General features: G+C 36.8%; 1 pseudogene; it reads left to right on the plus strand.

Moving 5' to 3' along the window:
* The first annotated feature begins 9,492 nt into the window (after positions 1–9,492).
* On the plus strand, positions 9,493–9,943 carry LOC146889192 (uncharacterized protein C9orf85 homolog pseudogene; annotated as a pseudogene).
* Positions 9,944–13,698: the final 3,755 nt, after the last annotated feature.

A 13,698-nucleotide genomic window follows, 5' to 3' on the forward strand; every position in this document is an offset into this window, starting at 1 on the left:
ATCCTTTCCCAAGCACATAAGAACCTAGGGTTTGTATTTTATCTTTTTACATTAACTGAGAATCATTTTTGCTTTGTTCTTTTACAAAGCAAGATACTCATTCTAAAAAAGGTCAGTATTTTGGCGGGAGAAACCATTACTTCCATTTTAGTTATTTTCCTATTGCTATGAGGAAACACCATGAGCGAGGCAACTTCTAGAAGGGAGGATTTATTTGGGGTTCACAGTTCCAGAGGGTTAAGAGGCCATCACAACTTAGGTAGGGAAGTGCGGCAGCAAGCACTCGGCATGGCAGCAGGAAGAGTTGAGAACTCATATTTTGATTAATAAACAGAAAATAAGGAGAGCAAAGGGGCTGGGGGTAATGGTAGGATGTTTTTGAAACCTCAAAGCCCACCCCAAGTGACATACTTCATCTATCAAAGCCACACCCCTTAAGCCACCCAAGCAGTCCTACCAGCTGGGAACCAAGTACTCAAATGTCTGGACTACAGGGAGATATCTTATTCAAACCAGCACATTCTACCTACTGACCTCCTTAGTCTTGTGCCTATATCATGATGCAAAAGTCTTTCACAGTCTCAATGTTTTTTAATTGTCTAGTCTCTTCTGAGATTAAGTCTATGTCTTGTCTACCATTGGGAAGATGTATTATACCTCTAAAGCATCATATCTACACTTTTAATTACATTTTAAAAGTAATATTAATTGTTAGAGTAATTTTTATAATATCAAAAGTGTGTTTGTGCTTTTACAATTTAATTATACTTTTACTTGACTTAAAACAGACTGAGCAAGCTTCATATATTTTGAAAATTACAGGGATTTACATACTTATAATGAGACTCTATGACATTTCTCTACAGAACTTTGTTGCTTAATTTTGCTTTAGTTCATGCATAGCATTGATCCATAAAGAAACAAAGAAGTAAAAACCATAAATTTCCATAATTTACTTTAAAACTAATACATGCTTCTTATAATAAACAAGACAAAGCCATTTAGTCATTTTCTATTGGGAGGTTTGTTTGTCATTGGCATATGGAGTTGATCTAGCTTATTTATGAGTTCATCTCCTTTGTCCCTCTGAAATGTATGTATGTATGTGTGTGTATGTGTGTGTGTGTGTGTGTGTGTTAAACTTTCATGAATAAACTCTGGTGCCCAGTTTGATATATGTGTACATGGTCCTTGAGTGTGTGTGTTTATGCGTCTCTAGAATGCTTCTCCATGCCTTTGTAATCCCTATTCACTGACAGATATTCTTTGGGTTTCCACTAGTCTTCAATAAATTTACATCAGTGGTAAAACCCAAAATTGGGCATTTAGGTTGATGAATTTTATTGTTTCTATACTCTTGTGCACATCCTTAATGCTTTCCTTAAGGGTAAATTTCAAGACATGGAATTGCTACCTCAAATGGTATACACATGTTTAATTTAATTCCCCACCTGCTACCCAGAAAGGTTATACCAATTTAAAGTCCATAAACTGGAATTAAGTGAGAAAAAGCCTCAGGGAAGTGAGGAGTATGGGTGTACTGTGCCCTGTTAGAAAGTTCAGCCTTTAGATACCATTGAGCAAAAAGCATAGAGAGCCACAATAACAGTAAATACACCTCCAGAGTGGTCAGTATTGAAGGGCAATAGTAAGCCTAACTGCATTATAAAGCAGCATGGGGATAATTAAGAAAACAACCTTGGGATTTGTAGTCACCAGTCCTGCAGTATAGCTGTAATTTGATGAAGAGCACATAAAACTGATATAAAACCCCTTTATTCACACCATTATGACAAACCAATTATAACTCCAAATCAGTGCCTCATTTAACTGAAATCCTTACCAATTTCTCACTTTCCCATCTCCTCAAAAGAACAGTGTTGCTCTGTCAACACTATTGACACAGGGGCCTTCTCATTCCTGGAATACTCATTGCTAAGAACATACTTGAACTTTGGCAGATGCTACAGATGCTTCTTCTGAAAGTTGTACAGCCATCCTGAAAAGCTTAAGTAGTTATTCTTCTATTTTCAGGACCAAGAGAAAAAGAGATGTGAACAAATGGTTAGGTAGATATTATTGATTCTGATGTTGGCCTCGGCCTCACTTGGCCCCTAAACAAAGCCACTGAATTGTATAAGACTTATGTAAGGACTGACCCAGTACAGGTGCAGAAAACAAACAGTTCCAAACGCTCTGCCTGCTTGAGATTCTTCAAAGAGAGTTATTTATTTTCTTGTGTCAGTTTTTTTTCTCTTTTTTAGCAGACAGAGTTTGGCACAACAATGTCTCTCTAAAAACACTATGACTCAGCCAGTTGCTGCAGAACGGAGGCTAGAAAAGCAGGTTTGTGCCATTAAATTACGAGAGAATTTAATGGGCAGATGTGGGCATTGTATGATATTGTTCGGTTGTAAAAATTATACTTTCTTATTACTTCAGATACTCCTAAAGTGATTCAATTATTTATACTTGCCATGAAAATTGTCACATGTTAACTACTACATATTGTCTTTATAATCTGTAATTTAAAATAATGCTGTGAAGTGGTCAATATTTAAAAGAAAGAAAAGTATCATCATAAGCTAGGTTTCACATTTAGTTTGTTGTAACCTTTTTTTCACCAAGTAAAATCCAGTGAAAATGTTATGTTTCATTCTGGTTTTGATAGATACACTATACACTTATGATCTCTCCACTCAGGAAATTTTGAATAAGTGAATTTTAACCTGACTATCTTTAGGACTTTGAAGAAGCAGCAGAAACATTTCTTTTTCAGACACAGTCATCAGTACTCCAATGTCTGAACCACTATTCAAAGCCATTACCCCAACTGCAATAGAGTGGAGACACAAAAAGTTATAGGAAAGATCACTGAACTCATTCATCCGAGGATGTAAAAGAGAAAGTAGAGGAACCATGATGATCAACCTTTATTTTGGTGGTTAAGGAAACAAGAGCTGTGAGTTCAGTGATGGCTGAAGACAGCTGACTTATGGATAAGGAAAAATGAGTTGTCAAAATGGGAAACAGCCCTTCGAATCTCTCTCAATATAGGCAAATATTTTTAACCACTCCTTAAATAGACAGCCAAATTGCCTTTAATGTTGCACCACCTATATATACTCTCATAATATTCCCCTATTTAGTGATATGAAAGTGTCTGCGAAATAAACGGCCTGGAATTTTTGCTGATTCATTAAGCATGTGGATTTTTGATATGACTAAGCACTTCCATATTGCTCTCTAGATTAAGCTCCTTTCGACTGTATGTGCAGACACCACAGATTCAAAAGCACAAGACATTAGCTAGCATTCTAGTTTTTGTCTATAATTTGATGTTTCATTGGAAAGCAAAAATTTTGAGTTAAGCAGATCTAAAATTCATAAAAATTTGGTGACATTTCTAGGGGATTTATTAATTATCATTTAATTGTTAGCTAGACATGTTTTTTCATGCCAGGATCATGGTAACCTTTTCTTTTCTTACTCTATTTTTTCTACAGTGAAAAGGGGGGTTAAAATTTGTGTTTTTAAATAAAGAAATGTACCAAGTGAATCACCATCATTTCCTGAATAATCCATGCTACTTGCTGATAAGAAATGTCAAATTTATCACTTTCTAAAACCTTCTTGGGACTGAGTTGTTATTCTGTTCCACTACACCATATATCAGATATTCTGCTAATCTTATCTTGTTTTTAATATTGTTGCTTCATAAAACATTTTGTAGCTAGAAAACATTACTTTCCCCATTATTTTCTCTCAGATGGCACAGAATCGCAACAACAACAACAACAACAACAAATGTAGCTAGCATTAGTATTTGCTATGTATCTAATATTTCCTCACATTATAAAATTTAGTCCCTAACTGCATGTAATGATGTAGACAATATTCTTTTTTTTATTCATTTACTTATAAAAAGTTTTCAATTCCTCCCCTCCTCCCAATACCCTCCCATTCCTCCCACTCCCTCTCCTCCTCCCTCTCCAGTCCTAAGAGCAGTCAGGGTTTCTTGCCCTGTGGGAAATCCAAGTTCCTCCCCCCTCCCTCCAGGTCCAGGAAGGTGAGCATCCAAACAGACCAGGATCCCAGAGAGCCAGCACATGCCGACGAAACAAGACCCAGCGCCATTGTCAATGGCCTCCCAGTCAGCCCCCATTGTAGACAGTATTCTTATCCGCATTTGAAAAGATGAGAAGCTTCAGGTACAGAATACTCAACTGGTTTGATATGATATCAAACCTCAAGTCTAGATGTTACTGTATTAAGACTGTGCTAGCCAATGCTCTACTAAGCTGGACTGCATGAAATACTTAAAAATAGAAGATTTTGACCAATAATAATTTTTATTCAACCTAATGCAAAGTTTCCCCTCCCACACCTTTTCTTAGATCTCTCCTATAGCCCCATCCTTCCAACTGTATGCCTTCTTTGTCTTTCTCCTTAGAAAACAAACAAGCAGCTGGGTGGTGGTGGTGCACACCTTAAATCCCTGCACTTGGGAGGCAAAGGCAGACAGATCTCTGTGAGTTTGAGGCCAGCCTGGTCTACAGAATGAGTTCCAGGACAACTAGAGCTATAAGAGAAAGCTTGCCTCAAAAAATTTTAAAAAATAAAAAATAAAGAAGGAAACCAAACAGGTAAATAAAAAGGAAAGTATTGGAATAAAGCAAAATAAACAAACAGGCAAAGGAAAAAGCACTAGAAATACACACAACAACAAGAAAAAAAGAAAGAAAGAAAGAAAGAAAGAAAGAAAGAAAGAAAGAAAGAAAGAAAGAACTAAATCAGAAACCATAACATACTAGCTAAAGACAAATAAGGGGAAATGCCCAAACAAAATAATATGAAACAAAACAAAAGAAACCTCCAAAATGCCATTAAGTTCATTTAGTGTTGACCATCTTCTGCTGGGTATGGGACCTGCCCTATAAGTGTGGTTTGTATCCTCAGTGAGACTACATTGATGAGAATTAATTTTTCATTTATGAGTAGTTATCAACTGAAAATAGTTTCTGGGTTATGGATGAGAGCTTGTGTCCACTTCTATCAGCACTGGGATCCCATCTGACTTAGACCTGTGCAGGCCCTGTGCATGTTGCTACAGTCTCTGTTGAGTTCATATGGACATCAGCCCTGTGGTGTCTAGAAGGCCTTGTTTCCTTGGTGTATTCCACCCACTGGCTCTTAAAACCTTTCTGTCTCCTCCTTCAGAGTTCCCTGCGCTTTGAGGGGAGGAATTTGATGGAGACGTCCCATTTAGGACCCAGTGTTCCAAGATTTCTCATTCTCTACATTGTTCAATTTGGGGTTTTGTTATTTTTTTCTTACTAGAAAAAGTAAGAAAAAAGTTATTTTTTTCTTAATAGAAAACTATTTCTCTCTGATGATCTACAAGGAAACAGAAAAGAGACCAATGCAGGAGAGGATAAGTATCACCAAAGAGCAAATACACACACACACATGCATGCACATGCATGCACACATGTGCATGAGAACAAATAACTGCATCATAATAAAATAAAAATATATATCTTTAATGGGAAATGGAAGTCAAGGGAAATGAGCATAATTCTTATTCAGTCTACTGTGTCATGAACAATGCTAATGATACTGCCAATTTTACTCCCTGCCCCCAGTAGCTATCTATCACGGGTACTGAAAAGCATTACTCCAAGATGAAAGAATATAACTTTTCTTTATTTACAAAACAAGCATTTTATGAAACATTATGCACAGAATTATGTCAATTCTAGTGTGGGTGATTTGGTTGTTTTGAGATAAAATCTTGCTAATGTAGCCCTGGCTGATGTGGAAGTCATTATGTAGTTCAAGCTGGCTTTGAACTTGAGATTCTTTATTCTTTGCTTCTGAGTGCTGGGATTATAGGTATGTATCCAACCCAGCCTAATTCTGTTTTAAATAATATGAATAAGAAGAGGAAGATACTCAGTTTTATTTGCTTATTTGATAACTAAAATTTGATACATTTCTTTCTTTTTCATTTATCCAACGAATAGTTGCTGTATACCATGCAAGTACAAAGAATAGTCAGAATAAATCTTATCTCCACGAGTATCTTTTTCTTCTAATCACTACTCTTCAACTACAACATTATGGACATTGATGTATATGACCAGACAACTCATGTTACAGTCTGTGCATTTTGAAGGCTTATCATTGAAATGTTCCATGTGGTGGGGCAGAGAGACAGGATAGAGTTTGGAAATTAGGTAGGCATGGGTTAAAATTTCTCTTCTGATACTTATTTCTTCAAGGTGTATAATCTTGTCACTTTTACTTAGCATATCTAAGACTTAATTTCCTGATCTGTACAAGGTGATTGTGATCTAGGTTTCCAAGGGAAAGCAATATAGATAGTGCCTCCAACATTCTGTCTGGAAATTCAGCGCTTGTTCATACTCACCGACTCTTCTAGTCAGGCTTCTGTGACTGTAATAAGACACCATGACCAAAAGCAACTGGGGAAGAAAGGGTTTATTTCACCTCACAGTTTATAATCTACCACTAACAGAGCAAGAACTCAAGGCAGGAATTCGGAGGCAGAAACTAAGCAGAGATCATGAAGGAATGCTGCTTACGGGCTTGGAAGCCTCCTTTCTTCCAGACCCCAAAACTATCTGCCCAGGCCTGACACCACCACACTGGGGCTTGGCTCTTCCACATCAGTCATCAATCAAGAGAATGCCTCATAGGCCTGTGTAGGGTTAACAAAAACCTAGCTAACACCCCCCCTTAATCCAACAGCATTAGCTATATCATGCAGAATATTCAGAAATGTAAGAGAAAATAAAAACTCAATATATATTGATATTATGATTATGATCCAATGCAATTTATATATAATAAAAGTTAGCTAGAAGATTTCATAGTGCTTTATCTATCACATTCAGACTTTCTAGATTAGAATGATGCTTATGTATTCCTTGGATGAGTCTAGGGTTCTTTGAACCTCAGGATGATAAGACAAAGCAGAAACATAATATGTAATGATGGTCTTCAGGTGAGATTCAAGAGCAAGAGTCAGGAATCCTGTCCAGACCCCAGTTCCTAAGTAATACGTAATACAGGACAAAGCATTTGAAAATTTGCAGAAATGTTGAAGAAATATATGCATTCTTTCTCAGAAAAGAAGTAAAATCTCTGTTATGTTCAAGAAATCAATTTTATAAGACATAGGTTTTGAGCCAATGGTTGGCAAAGGAGCATGCTGACAAGTCTGCTGACCTGCGTTCAATCCCTGGCACCTACACAGTGGAAAGAGAGAACCGGCTCCTAAACATCATCTGCTACTTGCACATATCCACTATGGTCTGCTCATGCCTACACATGTATCACAGCACACATATAATAAATAAATCAGTGCAACAAACAAATTTTTAAGAAAGGCAGGCTTTGCAAAAGTAGTCCATTGTAACCACTTTTTTACATAATTGACACATTAAGTAACTCAACAAGCCTCTGGGATTGAGACTATTCTAACAGAGAATTGCTTCTAAGATAGCAATGTGCAATAACTATGTATTACATGTGCATGAATGAATATATGTATTGTTTATATCGCTACTTCTGTTTACAAGAACTATGTGCACATATTTCTTTACTATATACTACTTTACTCTTCCCTTCTGAATTTTTTTAATCTCAAAGTATACACCCTCCTCAAAGAATTTAAGCTCGGCTTGTAGATAAATGTCTACAATCATACCTGAATTGAATTGCTTGTCAGTTCTGCTTGTACTGACCCTGATGCTAAGGCTTTTGTAACAGGCAGCAGATCTGCTGAATGTTAATGGATGCTATTGTGATTGTCTGGAACAAGCGTACATTCCATTCCAGAGAGATAATCAAGGTGTCCAAACAGACAATACTCCAAGGCCTTCTCCCCTATTCAAAAGGTATGCTATATTTTTCTTACTCTAGGACTTCTTTTCTTCCCTCTCTTTCTTTCTGTTTCGTAACAAATTGAATTTTGAAAGCAGCTGATGTACAAGGTTTTTCACTGGATTTGGTAGTGAGAATCTGTTGGCAATTCTGGAACACTACACCAGCCCTCAAATCAGTGGTTCCCAACTGTGAGCCATGACCCCTTCAGCAAACCTCTAACTCCAAAAATATTTACATTATGATTCACAACAGTGGCAAAATTACAGTTATGAAATAGCAATGAAAATAATTTTATGGTGGGGGGGGGTCACCACAACATGAGGAACTGTTTTAAAGGATCGCAGCATTAGGAAGGTTGAGAACTACTTCCTGCCTTAGATGTCGATTAAGTTTCCCATCTGAAATGAAAGCAGTCAATACAGGATGAGAAATACTCCTGGAGAAATAGACCATTTAATTCTTGACTTTTATTTCATATACAAGGGACCATTCTTTCAATATTTCAAAAGAAATTCAAAGACATCATCTGTGGGGAGTGGGCTCCAAAGTCATTTACCTATGCAATAGCATCTCCAGGTAACACCCCGCCTTGTTTTCAGAATTTTGAAATAAAATGGCTAACTGGCATCTGCTGTTTCTGGGTGGGCTTTGAATCAGATAGACCCTTTCATGAGATGAGCAAGTGTTCAGGTTTCATCAGAGGAAAGCCTCTGTAACAGGCTTTCCCATTGCCTACCAATGCAAGAAGAGATGATAGTTGGTTATCTTCTGTTGCATAATAAACCATTCTAGTCATGGAGGCTGAAAAACATTAACAGTTTGTTATAGTTCCTGTCATGATAGTGTTAGTGTCTGGGTGTTTTGTTTTGTTTTTGCTTTAGGTGATATCAGTTGGGGTTGTGAGATGGTCAAAATAGCACCTTTTAAAAATAAGCAGAAGGTGATCTAGACTGCTGGCTAGAAACTCAGCTGAAGCTGACATCGGGGAGATTCCTTTCCCCCACGTGGGCCCCTGCACAACAGCCTAGTCAGGTTCCAAAAAACGAACATTCCAAGAGGTAAGTCAAAGCTTGGAATGCTACATTACAGAGTTTAATTTTGTTGTTCTCAGATAAACAGTAGACCAAAGGGAAATAATTAATTTTTTTCTTGGTGAAATGAAAGCAAAACAACATTCAAAGGACATGTGAAGTGGGATAATTGTTTCTGTCACCCTTGAAATCCAATACATTGGACCAAGACACTAATGTGGAGCACTTTATCTGCCAGTGCCCTGGAAAGGCCCCCACCATTCACTCCAACTTTCTGTCTTTTCTATCCACCCCAAAGCTGTCAATTCTTCTCCTTCTTATACCTGTGTATTCTGTTGAGTATTGTTGAACAGCACATTATTTTATGTAAAGATTATCTCTGTAATGGAAGGAAATGAGCTTTATTATTACCATTGGCTGAGGTAATAATAACATTCTTAGAAACCTTAGCCCATGCCAGACATTTTACGTAGATTGCTCAGAGCCATCATAGTTCGTTCCTCTTCCCTGTAATATAAAGGCTGCCCTGACGTCAGGAAATTTGGTAATGAGTTCCCAGCATGGCAATGTGGTTCTAGTTCAGGCCTCAGAAACACCAAAATACGTTCACCTTCAAAAATGACAAACTTGATAAGAGTGTTCAGACCAAGAAAATCAATTCAAGACATCATGATGGAGTATGTCAATGCTACAAAAAAGCTCTTGAATGGTGTGTAAAATACAGCAAATACAAACCACTGTCGAAGTCTAAGAAGTGAGTTATATGTTCACAAAAGACAGTGAAGGACTCTTTCACATGTGCCCGTGAACTTGGAGTTTGTGCAAAATGTGGAAAGAAAGAAGTTATCATTAGTCCCTTTAGTAAAAAACCAGAAACTCCAGCAACTACTGAAAATCAGGGTTCTAACAATAGGGTAAAGTGCCAAAGGAAGGAAGATAGTGGTGAGGATTCAGATGCTGACACTGACTCAGATGACAAGGTGGAGACACTCCAGTAGCCTGACAGCAGGGAACCAGCCTCAGAGGGCTCAGCAAACACACTGACAGCCTAATGAGGGAGTCCGAAAGGCTGTTCAAAATAAGCAGAACTGGCTCATGAGCAACATAAATTATTTATAACATTTGAATAAAAAGCTTTCAGGTTTGCATGATAAAACTTAAAATGCATATACAGAACATGTGTGGAAACACTTACTGCGGCATGTTGTATAATATATAGAAGTTGTTTAGAAAAACATACTACCTAATCTCAAACTATCGAGTGTTGAGAATCGGTGACTATATCAGTACTACCTCACGGATAATTAAGATGATTACCTCACTGTGAGTACATTTCTATTGCCTGACCTCAGTAGTGTGACTTACTTAGCAAAAGCCCCCTTACATCTTCAAGCTTATTTACACTTACACACACACACACACACACACACAAACACACACACACACACATACATATATATGCATATTGATATAAATCGTGTGTAGTGAATTTCCTTGGAAAATATTTTTATATGCTTCATTCCATAATTTTTACCTTTTCCCAGTTTGGGAATATATACACAGACAAAGTGTGTGGACTATATCATTAATAACTACAAAGAAAAATCCAACATTCATATGCAAGTGAAGATATTGCCTGTATTATAAGCTCCTGTTAGGGCTTCCCTCTTAAGCTTATCCCAAAATTCCGTTGTTGCTAGTGTTTCTACTCATAGACAGTATAGGCTAGCTTCATGTGATTATTGAAATATGTGTCGTTGTGTATAAAATCCCAAAGCTACAGAAAAGTAGCCAGGCAGTACAATGAACTTTTCTACATTCTGTACCTAGATTCCCAATTTTAGTATTTTCCTATGTTTTATTTGTGTCAATCTCCATGGACGTTTATATGACATGTATGTAGATGTAGATACATGTGTATATATTTGCTGAACCATTAAAATAAATGTAAAACCCTGAAAAAAGAAAGATACCATAATTCTAAGTTTCAATTATCAATCTCAGATTTATAAGCGAGTAATTTTTCTAGGCAAGGACCTAATGGAAGTAAGAGGAATCTAACTCATATTCTCACTATCTTAATCTATTAGATACGTTTACAGAATTCAAGGACTAGTTCTTTTACATTTGCTGTCCACACTACCCAGATTACAAAATGAAGATAATGATGATGATGAAGATGATGACAAGAATGTCAATGGAGAATAAGAATACATGCTACTAGGACTAAAGAACAGAAATAGAACTATTACAAAGACAGCTTTTTATTTTATATCCTTTTATAGAACACAAACTATGATAGACTTAGATAAGTTACATATTCATACCATAAAATTTACTATATTCATACCATATATAACATTTACTAGATTTGTCAATGCCCTGCTCTTTGCACAAAGCCTTGAATTTCCCTGGTTTTGAGTTTTATAGACTTCTAGTCATTTTACCAGTTCACCTTCAGGAATAAACAATCAGGAGAGTGGTGGATACCATTGTACTTTCTCCATATTTTATGTTGAATTTTGTATATAAACAAAATATTACTATATCCTTGTGATAAAATCACCAAAAATGAAATAAAAAGAAACAAAAACCTAAAAGAAAAAATACATTATAAAAGGGGTTAAAGGAGGGTTTCAGAATAGCTAATATTCTTTTTCATATTTTAAAATTATGTGTTTGTCTGTCTTCTGTGCATGTGCAGGTGTCGGGGGGGGGCATTTAAATGCCATGGCGCATATTTGGAGGTCAGAGTACAACTTGCAAAAATCAGTTCTCTCTTTGCACAGTGTGGGTTCTAGGACTAGAATTCAGGTCATCAGACTTACCAGCAAGTTCCTTTACTTGATGAGCTATCTTTCCAGTTCAAAAGTAGTTAATATTTTTAATGCATACAGGCTCTTACGAATCAAGAGTGGCATCGACTATGTGCTGGAGTAATGCTTTGCTGAGTAAAGTGCTGTCTGTGAAGCCTGACATCCCTGAATCTGACCACTGGAACTCACGTGAAGGTAAAAACCTATACAGAGTTGCCCTCTGAGTCATTCACATACATACTCCCCCCCCACACACACACTAGATTTTAATATGGTACTGGACCTTTTAAAAACAAACAGTATGTGCATACGAACACAAGTGTTATTACAATAAATGTAAGCAGTGATAAATAATTTTGAAACCGAATTATTTTTAGAGGAGAGGGGAAATACAGAAAGATGCACTTTCTAAGTGACACACGTCTGTCTTGTACACAATGTACATTTTTATAGGAAGTGTCTGCTTGTGTCACATGTGAGAGAGTTCTGAAAGTCACTAAGAATCTTAGAAATATTCTCTTTACTGAGTAGCCTTCTAGAATGTGCTTTTTAACAACTTCAGTTAATTATCCCTTCCTCTTTCCCACTTGTGTTCTTTGTCTGAAATGTTTGTTTCATTTCCAGCTCTGATAAATATTCCTTTTTTTTCTCCAATAAGTGATGTTGAGATACACAAAAATATGGTAAACATGAGTTTTGAAGTAAGATTTTTGAGTTCTCATCTAAACCTCAAATATTTGGAAACCCCCATCATGACCATGGGGCTATAGGCATTCTCGCTCACCTAACTTTTGTGCCCTACTGAGAATGCAAGAAAACTGAGTTGAATTTCCCTAGTTCTGAGGGACTAGGAAAATTTAATGAAGTTGCCTCAGACTTTAGGACCAAGATATAAAATGAAGCCAACTTTACCTTGCTTTACATACTGTATCAGCTATCTTTTATTTATGTGATAAAACAGTACAACAACTGTAACTTATAGAAGAAAGGGTTTATTTGTGCTTATGATTCCAGAGTGATAAGAGTCCATCTCCATCATGGTATGGAAGAACAGCAACAGGCAGGTGTGGTGAATAGAATGGCTAAGAGCTCACATCGCAAGCCCAAAACAGGAAACAGAAAAAAACAAAATGGAAATGGTGTATGTGGCTTTGAAATCTCCAAGCCCACCCCCAGTGGCACTTCCTCCACCAAGAACATACTTTTTAAACATACCCAAACTGTGACACTAACTGGGGACCAACTATTCAAACATCTGTCCCTATAAGAACATCCTCATTCAAATTACCACACTCACTTTGAGATGATATATAGAATTCTTGTGAGACTGTGGTATCTCAGGTATTCAGACAAGGGGAACATTACTGGGTAAAAGGTATATGTGAGACAGTATGGGACACATCAAAGTAATAACATATATTGTCATATATAATATCCCTATAAGATCTTTGTTTCCTACAAAAGAAAGCATATTTCTCATCTAGGTATCAGTCCCATAAAAATGGTTGGAAGCATAATCATATTCAATCCCTCAAGTGGGCATTGTCTTCTCTGAAATACTGTTTTATTAGGTGGATAAAGGTGGTCACTGAGTAGATTTTTCACCTCCCTCATTTAAGAGTAGCTGCTTGTCCTCACAGGCATAGCTGTTTACAGACCAACCATTCTTACTAACCCTTTCCACCTATGATTCAAAGTTACACTAAAATCCTCCACCCCTGGGAATTTAAATTCCAGTCTAAATTGATTTAGTGCATGCTGACCTGATTTTGCAAACCCTTCGGTATCTGGATTTACTATCAATTGACAAGATTAGATTTTCCATAACCAAAAGAAAGTGGTTCTGTATGTATTCTAAAATGAACTACGTGAAAACAGAAAGATTTATTTATTAGCTGGGTTTAATATCCTGAAAACATTTGCCCACCAAAATTAAT

This window comes from Myodes glareolus, chromosome X (assembly GCF_982192425.1).
Source record: "Myodes glareolus chromosome X, mMyoGla1.1, whole genome shotgun sequence".
Classification (NCBI taxonomy): Eukaryota; Metazoa; Chordata; class Mammalia; order Rodentia; family Cricetidae; genus Myodes; species Myodes glareolus.